The sequence below is a fragment of the Copidosoma floridanum genome, unplaced genomic scaffold (genome assembly GCF_036245765.1).
Source record: "Copidosoma floridanum isolate Cflo_tuat_1 unplaced genomic scaffold, Cflo_Japanese_pri ptg000030l, whole genome shotgun sequence".
Taxonomy (NCBI): Eukaryota; Metazoa; Arthropoda; class Insecta; order Hymenoptera; family Encyrtidae; genus Copidosoma; species Copidosoma floridanum.
In genome coordinates, this window is record NW_028321907.1 from 19234569 (window position 1) to 19245757 (window position 11189).

Here is an 11189-nt window from a genome sequence, read left to right on the forward strand (position 1 = left end):
TACTATTTATATTTTTTTATTTGTTAAGTAATAGTTTATCTAATATTATGAATAATGTGTCTACAAAAGTATAATTCACTAATTTGCAGGGACTATCTGTAATTTATTAACTATAAGGTATTTTTTTTGCTTGTATCTTTAATATCGATAGTTATTCTATTCGATCTTTTTTAGGTTTTGTTGTTTAGTCTACTCAACCAAATATAAGCTTGATTAAGTATGAGGAACAGTAGAGTAAAGCAGCAATGCCTTTTATTTTTAACAAATTAGTAATTTTTTAAGTAAATTTTGTTAATTAGGTAGTTCATATGAAAGAATCTTATTATTAAGGTGGAAAATTTTGAATTTTTTTTCGATTATCCATGATTTATTATCTATAATTTAAATTTATCATAAAAATCAAACTCTTTTTACATTTAATTCGGCTACAAAAACCGTAAAAATAGTACGAGTTATAACTTACCACAATTACTAAAATTTATAAAATTTATTGCTAATACTGAACCTGGGTCCGAGGTGTAATGCATGATATACCGTCAGAACAGTAGGAATTAACGGTCCTTCGAGGGGGGACGGTGGGTGACCCTCTTGTAGTAAAATCACCTCGTAAACTATCATAAAAAAAAAAAAGCATGAAGTGTGGCGTTTCCAAGATGAATTTGTAACTACAGCCATTAAATAACAACAGCAACAACAACTATAAAAGAGTCGTTTCCCCCTCCCTCTTCTGAGGTATTGTTGTTCTCCAGTATTATCTGCAAATCTGTATGCTACGGTAAATAGGCATCATATCACCAATTGCATACTGGTGTGATATCCTAGTGAATAGGTCCAATAAAACAACACCACAGAGTTACCCGGAAGGAAGTGACAGAGCGGAGTCTCGAACCCAAGCCCTCCAGGCGAAACCATTCTATCATCTTAACCACTGAGAAATCCCAATGCTGCACGCTATCTATACTACCATATTATAGGAAATATCTCTAAGGAATATCACACTGTTGTTAGCTCTGCTTAAGGACGTTCGGTAGAGATAGCGGAGGCGAATCACTTGCGGGGCAAGGGGGAAGCAGCGATGCTGCGTCGGTTACGGTAGCATATGTATATGTTTGTAAAGTATTTGTGCTAAAGATGAAGGTATTTGATTTTTATTTGTTATAACAATGGAATAAAAATGAGTAAATAATTAATAACGATGTGCATACGAAGATTCAAAAAATCGCTGATGAAAAAATATATTTACCTACCTTTTTCCCCATGTCATCTATCATTCCGAAATCAGTTATAAAAAATCTTAGTCAAAATAAAGTTGATTTTTACGTAATTGTTAATAAATTTATGGAAGGTGACGCTAGTTTGAGATCGTTTTTATTAAAAGAACAAAATCCTTTTATCAAAAGAGAAGCTAATGTAAATAAAATTCTTGATTTTTTATGTCACTTGAAAAGTCTCATTGAAAGTGATATGTTAAATAATTAGGACGGACTCTAGTTCCTGCGATTACTACAAGTTATTTTTTAAAGGATTTTTTTATCTTGTGTAAAAAAATTGTATTGTATAAAAATTACAAATTAAAAATTTTATTAAAAAAAATAAATATGTGTTACTATAATACATTGTTTTGTTATAGGTACGGGTAGAACCTATGTACATATATTCATACACATATGTAAGCTTCTATTTTATACAGAAATACATAAATATCTACCATAATATTCAAATATTTACTGATTTACGTCTTGAAACATTTTGAATTTCCCGCTTCTTGCGACGTTGCCGTTGCGTTTTTGTCGAACTATTGTTTAATTTTTTTATTCATAAACTAATCAGACAGTCGTCGTGAAACTTTGTGGACAGATAGTTAATAACATTTTCTGTAATACATAAAAAAAATTGGAGACATTCATCTCGCCAATTTTTTTTAAACTGAGTTTTTATTAGTTTCCCCGTAAGCGACCCTATTAAAATCACTGAACTTTGAAATTTAATATCTTGGAAACGAAACAGACGAACCTCTTGAAATTTTAACAGCTTCATTGTTACAACAATAAGAACGTCTGGTTAAAATTTATAAAAGATTTATCACAGGGTTCTATCTCTACTGAACGTCCTCAATTTCAAGAACACGCCTATCCCAATTATACACCGGAAAAATTTGGCTTGTAGCCAACTTCATGGCAAAAAAATTTTCAGGCTAAAACTGAAACTGAAGAAATTTCGCAATTTCAATCTCAATTTGAGCATTTTGAGATACACATGCGTATTTCGATGTTTGAAAATTCGAGTATGCAAATCTGAAGTAAATAGTAGTACGGTCGTCTTGGCTTTATCTGCTTCCTCAAAATTGCACTTGGCGCTCGTAGGTACAATTTGCGCCCAGTAAATCACTTTGGGCCCGGAGGGCACAAAAAACGTTTCTATCCGTGGGCCCAAAGTGATCACAAGGGCGCAAAGTGTGACCCGAGGGTGCAAAGCGGCAGTTGCACTTTGGGCCCATGCTAAGAAAATGTTTGTTAATAAATAATATAAAAGCTGCTGTGCTAATCAAAATACGCGGGAGCGTGACAAGGTAATTTTGAGGAAGCAGATAAAGCCAAGACGACCGTACTACTATTTACTTCAGATTTGCGTACTCGAATTTTCAAACAACGCCCGTGGTAAGAAAAACATTATACGGAACTCAGGCACCAACCTACAACAAGCGTGACCTTCAGGCGTTCATATTTGTACTTTGTATCCTAGTGACGTAATGTACCATTATCTACTTATAATTAATTTTCTTCTTTTAATATAAACAAATAGATTTTTATAAAATGTTTCACATTTTTTCAATATTTTTATAGATAAAAGAAAAGTTTAGTCTTACTAATATATAAAGCAAAGTTGCTAAAACCGTTGTAATCGCTAACCGCGAAAACTACGAAGCCGATTTTGCTAAAATTTTGCATACCAATTTTTGACACTTTCTAGATGGTTTTAGTACGGTTTTATATCTTGAAAAATTTAATAACAATAGCAATAAATGAGCTCAAAGTGTTGCAAAAATATATCAGCTTTTCACTTTATTTCAGTAGGATCCGCTAGGTGGCGTCGACATAAAATGGAAGCTACCTGTAACAGAATTAAATAAATGTCGTTGTAATAGGCCGAAGCGTCGCAGTTTTTTCTACAATCGTCTACAGGCAGTTCATCAAGCTGCATCGAGAAGGTAGATGATAGTCGTGCAGCTGGGAGTCCCGGATACCGATGGCGCTCTTCTAATTGGGCAAGTAATCTAGGTCTAGTTTCACCCTTAACCACCAGGATTGACGAGTACCACCATTAAAAAATTTATTTAACCCAATGACGTCTCCGGCGGAATACCAGGAGACGTGTCTAGCCAGAGCACATCCTGCTCCAACACTACAGAGATGTGACGCCGTACCACAATCTAGCCTGGTGCCGTCAGAGAATTATTTACTACTAGTATAAGCCAGAGAAGACAGCCCTAAAGAGTACGGGCAGCCACAACTGCCAATAGTGGTCGTTCCGATGGCATACTTACAGAGAATGTATTCTCCAGGCCCACTTTCCCCACTAACTATGAGCTATTGGTTATCCGGGAAATGATCTGAAGAGATATTCTTTGATCAGCGGCATATCTCTCTCATGTACGGTCTCCGTACACAGACTTCGAGGGTAAGGGTCAAGCTACCAACAGCTGGCTCTCCATCATCAAGAATAGTAATAAGGAATAACTAGAAATTTCACTACTGGCCTTTTTCAGGGCCAATATAAGTATTTACGTTCATTACTTAACCTTCGATCTCATCGGTTCTTTTAAGGGCCACCCAAGTTTAAACTATACCTTGCCAACAAATACATTATTACTACCATTTCTGGAAACATTATTCGTCGACTAAAAGACAATGTAGAGCCAGCCACTATTAAACTAAGTCTGTCATTCACTGGCAGTCATCACGAGCGGAGTTGTACTTCGCAAGGCTGAAAATCCCGGTGTCAAACGGCACTATATTACCCTCTCGACTCTAAGCATTCAACCAGGAATCACCGATCCTTTCCAAGGTCTGTGCTGGGCGAACCTAACAGCTATGAAGGAAATAAAAAACTTGATCCAACGAGACAGTCTCCAACGGGCAAGCATCACGAACCACTCTCCCTATCTTCAATTACCCAAAACAACTGAGTCAGCAAAAAATAGTGCTATAGAAACCAACGTCTTCGACGTTATACCAGAAGTTAGATAAGATCTCTACAACTAGCTCCAAAGCTTTGGACTTTGTAATTTTTCTCTGGATCAGTCTGGAGCTTCAACAGCAGGCCAGAGAAGATCACCATGAGGTATACAGGCACTCACATTTACTGGAAATTTAACTTTAGTCAAGGAAGAGTTTACTTAAGAAGTTCACCGGTCTTTTTTAGGGCCATCAGACGTCGAACTACCTTGCCAACAAATGTAGTAGAACGTAACAAAGTTGTTAGAAAACAGCTTTTAGGGGTCACAAAAGTCTTAAGTATGGAAGACAAAAGTCACGAGAGGGTGAATTAAAAGAAAATTTCCAAATCTATCTAATGAAAACAATTTTAAGCGTCAAGAAACTGACGCAGAAAATTTATTGAGATTGGAACAGCAGCCTCAAAATCGACAAATCAAAAATCCATTACGTGAGAGATCAGCTTTTCATTTTGCCCTCACAGTAATCTCTTGAATCCTTAAAGATCTAAATTCAGTTTTTTAAATTAGAAGAAAATATATTTGTATTTTTGTGGCAATAAAAAATCTAGAGATTAGGCTCCATATTATCCAGGACTTTGTGGTGAGATAAGAGAAAAAAAAATTTTCTTAATATATATATATTTTTGGAAGTTTAAAATCTTACCATTCTTAAAAAATAGCTCTTTTCGTAGATTACACGGGAGAAACTACAAATCAACCTCTCCTTGTGGCCAACGATTATTTAATGGCACAAAGAACGCACGGTACTTTTCAGCATAATTATATTTTTTTAAATTTTTACAGCTTATTATTTGACCAAATAAACTGTATGGATTGCGAACAAATATATTTTTAGTAAGAAGATTTTTGTTTTGAGAAGTGTCAGGAATAAATCTAAAATTTCTAACTGAAAACGTTTCACATTACATGTCAATACACTACGGTGTTCCATTTAGTAAGTTTCGGGCGAAGCTGAGACGGGGGTTGCTAATACTTCACAAATACCATCACTGATTGAAATTGTGTTTTCTTCTTACACTTTTTTTTTTTTTTTATGACTGACTTATATTTTTGACGTTTCTGACATAGTGAGGGAAAAGTTTAACTTAAAATTCAGGGAGGTAGGAGGATCACCAACATATGCAGCAACGCTGAAAATTATTTTTCTCGTGTTGATGTACTTACATATACGCTTTTACACATACTTAACTCCTTCTTTCTTGAGTTATAAAAAAAAAAAAAAAAATACAGATTTATTTAAAAATAAAACAGGTTTATCTAATATTAATCTTTCATACAAACAAAAAGTTGGAGGTCCATACAGATCTTATAAATTTAATTTAAAGCGATTTTTCCATAACATTACATGTTAAATTGCAAATTTTTTAAGTTAAGTAGCAGTTAAACGATTTGCTATTTTTAAGGGTATTTCTTATTTTCTTAGGAAGCGGTTTTGAAACCATCGGAAGATTCGATGAAAGTGTATAGTCTTGTACTGGTGATCCTAATATTTATATTGTATCATGCCATAATATATTATTTATAATTGTTTAGTTATCAAATATTAAAAAATTTATTGAAACTACACCCAACTGATGTAGGTATGCTTATTCTTATGATAATTGCACCACCTTTGTACAAAAACTTGACTTGAGTTGTTTTCCGAAATAACGACAATTTTCTGTAGAGTAAGATATTAAGATATCTATTCAACAGATTAACAAAATAGAAAATATACGAATTTCATCTAAACGCCCTCTGGAAACATTTTTTTATCTTTTGTCAAAGACTTTTGAAGCTCACTTTTGTTGCTGTGTATTGTTTTACTAAAAAAAAAAACTAGTATGCTGCAGTTAAAATAAATTTTAAAAATCTGGACTCAATACAATATTGTTTTAACAAATACACTTTAATATATTGGGTAGTAGAAGCAATAACCCTACGAAAAGTTTTAGATCGTCAGAACCAGTCAATAAGAGTCAACAAAAATCTTTGTCGTATATTGGGTTAGGTTACATCTCGAGATAGTGTAAGCTGATCATAGCAAATGGCAAGGCTGTTGTGTTACTAACAGCTTTTCGTATATCATTATATTTTTCAATCCTATTATCCGTTAACAAAGACACTTCTTTCAATCATAAGATGTAAGACACAAGAATTAGGCTACTATTGGAGTTGTTACGTCATGCAGCGTCGACCTTTGACGTCCATAGACGGGACAGGGTAGAGAATAAGGTAAATGACATCTTTTTTAGGCCGTTTTTATTTGTAAAATTAACTACGCTGGATCAAATATAGAAGGGGGTAATTTGGTGCGCGTAGCACTATTAAAGCGAAATAAATTCGAAGTCTTGTGCCACTGTATCTAAGCATGCCTTTGCAAACATTATACCTTTACAGTCCATGGCTTGAAGGATTTTTCAATACTATGTCCTCATGTAGAGGGAAAATTAGTCATTACCCAACAGCGATTTTCTAGGGAAACGGAAAAAAAGTTTTGCGCCAGTCGAAAGTTGGCTTTGTTTATTTATTTAACAGTTAATAAAAATAGTGCCAATTTTTTATTTTGTTTTTTACTTATATCTTCGCTTCTTTTGCTCTGAGAAAAAATTTTAAATGACTAATCTCTTTGTTATGCAATTTTCTATAAATCAAATACTTCTTTTGTTAAACATGATTATACAATTACAAACATAGTGTTCAATTCTGAGCTTGCATATTTCTGGCCTCTTACAGCTCTCGTCTTTTCAAAATCACTCAGTTTCTTACTATTTTACTTAGGTCCACTATCTTTCCAAAATTTCTTCCTCTGTTAACCCTACCTCTCTCTCTTTCTCTTTTTTCTCTTCAGTTAGCCGTCTCATCCTCCTCTTATCCAGCTTAATCAACACTTTCTTCTTGACTCTTCCGTCTGAAGCGGAGGATTGTAACTTCTGGAACTCACTGTCTAAGGCTGATGAATGCTCGAGAAAAGCATGTCGTTGACACGCTCGACCATCGAAGATAAGCATTTTTGCCATCTGTTAGTTCCAACGAAATGGGTCCTGAATTTCGTTCTGGTCGCCATTCGACTATCCTCTCCCCTGTATGATTTCTTTATCATCCTTCTAGATCTTCTCTTTTCCTTTGGTTTTTTTTTCTTTTCCTCTTGATCTTCTTTTTTCCTCTTGATTTTCTCTTTTTCTCTCAAACTTCTTTATCTTTTCTGTATTGATTTAATTTGACTCCACCTTTCCTGCAAAGTAAAAAAAAAACGCAACCAGCAGAATTTTTTTTACGAAATTCTAAGTTTACTATACATATGCACCCTTATTCTGGTTGTACTCCTTCGTTTCTAGGATATCTTAAATTTACTACACACATGCACCCTTACTCTGGTTATATTCCTTCGTAACGCACTCTAAACCTAGACCGTTGTCGACTTAGTTTTTTTACGCTGGCCTATTTCCCACCCTCCACTGTCTGGTATGATTTCTCTCTGAAAGTTATCCCCAGATTTTTGACTTAACGTTTTATTAGAATACCGTGACAGTACAGGACTTGTACACTCAAGTTTTTTTTGTGATTCTGTTTTTTCATCGTACACATAATAAGTTCTCCTAGGGTTTGACCATTCAGTGAAAAAAAATCAGATAAGTTATCAGGATGGAGGTTCAAGTCAATGTTGACTGTTGATTCACCAGCTTTATTTGATACGTCGATATTTGTGGTACCCATGTGCAGTATGTAATTATTTATAAAATCGTGAAATGCTTCAGGACTACTCTCTGTATTACTCCAAAATTGTGCAGCAAGATTATTTATGCGTGAGTAAACAGATGCCACGACTAGTAAGTGTGCATTAGAGAACGTGTATTGTGGAGGAAACTCAGACTGAAATTGTTTGTATGGTATTAGATTATTTACAAAAATTTCGTCATTGGATGTGTCATTATTATCGATATCAGCTTATGGTTCATCTGAACTTCTAGGCACGTTTTGCATTGATTCGTGGAAATTTAGTTCATGTTCTGATACGTGGATAGGTATAATATCAGAGTATTGGCTTAGAGTGTTTGGCGTTCTACTAATCGATGGTGATGGCTGGCTATGTAATTCATTGAAATTTAGTTCATGTTTCGATACATGGCTAGATATAACATAAGAGCTTTGGTCTAGAGTGTTTGGCATTCTACTAATTGATGGTGAAGGCTGACCACGTGATTAATTTTCTGGCGGTAAATTGATGTCTTCTACATTTTCTGGTGGTGAATTAATGTCTTCTACATTTTCTGGTGGTAAATTGATATCTTCTTCAATTTCTTCATATTTATCCCAAGAAGGGATAATAGCCTGCACGTCACTTATGATATTTTCAAGATTTTCATCAAAGTATAGATCTGCAATCGGAAAAGAAAAAAATGTATGTACTTAAGGAGTATTGTACACAGAGAAAGTATAGGTAAAGCTTTATTTAAGTTAGTTATATCGTACCTACCTGGCATGAAGCCACTAAGATTAAGTTTTTCATGCCACTCTTCATCGGACGGCTGTTGCTAAATATCTTTCATTGGAAAGTCAACTTGTTCTTGAAGTTGTTGCTCATTCTCTTGAAGCTTTTAATATTTCTTGGCATATTTTTCCTTTATAAGTCTTTAATATATCCAAAGCTTCAGAAACAGCAAACTCTTTTCTTATTAATTTAACCCATACTGCAAAAATATTGTATAGTTAACTGTTTCAAGGTCTTTAATGATAAAAAAAAATTGTTAGTCATTACCATCTATTATTCCTCGATCCTTAGACTTAGAAATACACCTCAGATTTTTACTGATGCATTTGTTTTTTTAAATAAGTTTAAAATCAATAATCGTGCGATCACAGAATTAAATCAATCGATCTATGAAAAAAAAAGTAAATAACGAGTGATTGACGGTTATTTATATTAATTTTGATTTTTTAACTTTTAAAAAAGCCCATACTGTAGCATGCTTTTTTAGAGTATGTAAAAGGTGACTGCGATATGCCTCTATCACATTATTACTTCTTACTAACAATCCAAACACGCTTATAGCGTATGATCCAATTTTTAGGAGCCAAAATGATTCAAAATATTTCAAAAAACTTTTAAGTTTCAGCCTGTGCGTTGATTCCCGATAGTCTAAAAAATTTTGATACTCCTTTACGATTCTTTCAAGGGGTAAAAAAGAGAGTGCTAAGCACTTTTTAACAAATACATTTGCTGCTACATTATATTTTAAGTACACTCTGAGTTTCAGCTTATCAAGTTTCTTATAAGTAGCCTAAAAGTAATAGTTGCTTAATAAATCAGACCATTGTAGTAATCTTCAGCATTCCATATTTAAATAAATACGCACATGATCGTAATAAACCTGACATCCCACAATACGAGTAGTAGGGAATGCTAGTAAGGCTGCCTTTCTATGTGCGATTTCGTAATCAGTCATGATGATTTGAACTTGAGACGGATCAAGTAATTTTTTTTAAAGTATGTGATCGAAAAAAAAATATTATGCTTTTTCTGTTTTACTTGTCAATATCCCAAATATCATTGGGAAAACCTTAAATAGTATTATTAGTTAAGTAAGCTATTGAAAAAAAGTGAAACTAAAATAAATATAAAATACAGTTGATTGGAATACATGGACTATTTTTCAACAACCGTGTTAACAGAAGTGTCTAACAAAACTATAGAATACCTCAGAACCATAACATTATCATCAGTTGGTACAAAAGATTTACTATGTGATAAACCATGAAAAAACTTCTGTGACTAACTTCCATGACAGAAGTGTGCTGACTGAATTGCTTTCCTTATATGTCAGGTGTAACCTTGAAGGTAGAGTCTATAAATAGATGGGTTGTTGACTGAAAACTTGTTTTTAATAGTTTTTCATCATAGAGAATCAGGTGCTGCTTGTCATCCGAATCCATCAGCGTGTGCACCTCTAATTTAATTTCGACTCCTTGACGTGAAAATTCATTGTTAGGGTTAGTCAATTGTTCAATTAACTCTTCCATTGTTGTAGGGTTCGCTGGGTAATTTTGTTTTTACCATCTTAGCATTTTGGGTCTTAATTCTTCATAAGAAATTTTTTTTCTAAGTTCTGGATAACTGCAAATATTTTTAATTGTATTCTATATGTAAGTCATTTAAAATTGATATGCAATTACTTTTACATTATTTACTGATTTAAATGAAACTTTGCGACGGGTTGAATAGCTTAAGGATAGCATGGAGATAGTTTCGGTATTGTTTTTTTTCGAGAAGATTATTTTAATGTTGTAGCTATGAAATATTTATTTAAGAATATTTATATTAAGAAGAATAATCAAGCCTGAACACAGGAAGCTTGATTTATGAAAAACGAATAACTGTAGTGGAGAGTGCTTTTTCCATTCTCGCTGTTCATCTACAAATTACAATCGATTCCTTAAAAATAAAGCCTTACTTATCGTTTGTAGATTTAAAAATATGTGAAAACTTCTTTCATTTTAAAAATTAGTATTAAAAAAAAATTCTAATACAAATGCAATAACAAATACATTTGAAATATCGTTTTCGCTTTCACTTCACCATAAATTTTGCTATGTTGATGCTTTATTTGTTTTTCGAAATATCAAGAATGTGTGTCGACTGTTAATTTTTTTTTTAAATAGTAAGTAAGTAATTAAATAATATTAGGAAGATGTAAAATCAAATAAGTATTATGAATAAGATCGAAAAGTGACATTGTCCTTTAACTGTCATTAGTCACAAGAGAAATAAAATGTATTGATTTTTAAGGTTGACAATTGCACAAATCGTCAAATATTGTAATGCATGTACTTACAGCAATATAGTACTTTCAAGTAAAACCTTGAGATCATAATAGTTGTTACCGATGGAATCTTTAAAACTTTTTTCAAAACGAGCCCTAATCTTTATAGAGTTAGATTTTTTGCATAAGCTTGCATGATTGTGTCTGCCTCT